This window comes from Mus caroli, chromosome 6, assembly GCF_900094665.2.
Source record: "Mus caroli chromosome 6, CAROLI_EIJ_v1.1, whole genome shotgun sequence".
NCBI lineage: Eukaryota > Metazoa > Chordata > Mammalia > Rodentia > Muridae > Mus > Mus caroli.
This window is the reverse complement of record NC_034575.1, coordinates 107,778,519-107,779,556: the sequence shown is the minus strand read 5'-3', so window position 1 is coordinate 107,779,556 and position 1,038 is coordinate 107,778,519.

Here is a 1,038-nt window from a genome sequence, read left to right as displayed (position 1 = left end):
TTAATCACAATTACAGAGAACCCTCCAGGTAAAAAACCATCTATCAGCTTTTTTTGCCCCCAAACTGAGAGGCTGCAGACTCCCTTTCTCAAAAGACAGTTTTTTTTCCAGCAGGAGCCCTCCTGCTGTGCCTGATCCTGGCTAAAGTGTGTGCCCACTCTCTTGCTAAACCAGCAGATAAAGTTTTAGCCATCTTTATTTTCCAACATGAAACACAGAACATTCAGTCATTCAGACAACGAAACAAAACACACATGAATCGACTTGTAAATGGACCGGTGCACCAGACATTAGACAAAACAAAGAGGGCAGAGAACGTCTGCTGTAGAACCAGGGAGAACAAAGCAGGGCACCCCCGAATTCTCTCTGTCTCTGGTAGAGTTTCAAAATCACTTTTCCTCTATATATTTTACTCCATTATTTTAAGCCCTATTCCTCTAGCCTGATGCAGTTCTCCTCCGGAATATCTCAGGGGCTTCTTGGCAGGTAGCAGTGTCTTGGAGAGAGCAGTGGCAGGTGACAGAACAAAAGAGCCATCTAGGTCAGAAGGCTCCACCCTAGGTAATCTTCTCAGTGGCAGCAAGGCCAAAGTTTGGATCAGCCTGCTTCAGGGCTGAGGGAGGCTACAATTAGGCTTCACCCATAACTTCTTAAAGGCTCTCTTCATGGTGCCAATTCTCCTCCTTTGCATGACCCCTTAAGTCCTGGGCTGTCACCTGCAACTGAGGCTGCACCTTCACCAATGACCTTCCCTGGTCTCTCACAGTGCCAAGGCTCAGCTGCTCTCCATGACCCCTTCATACCTTCAAAACCAGTACCACCTGGGTGATTCTTACACATTACCAAGTCCAACTGCAGCATGAGGTACAACCGTGGCTATCTCTGGAACACAGCTTCTTTGTGTTCTCAGAAGACACTTGCAAGAATATTTCATTTCGCCGGGAGGTGGTGGCGCACGCCTTTAATCCCAGTACTCGGGAGGCAGAGGCAGGCGGATTTCTGAGTTCGAGGCCAGCCTGGTCTACAAAGTGAGTTCCA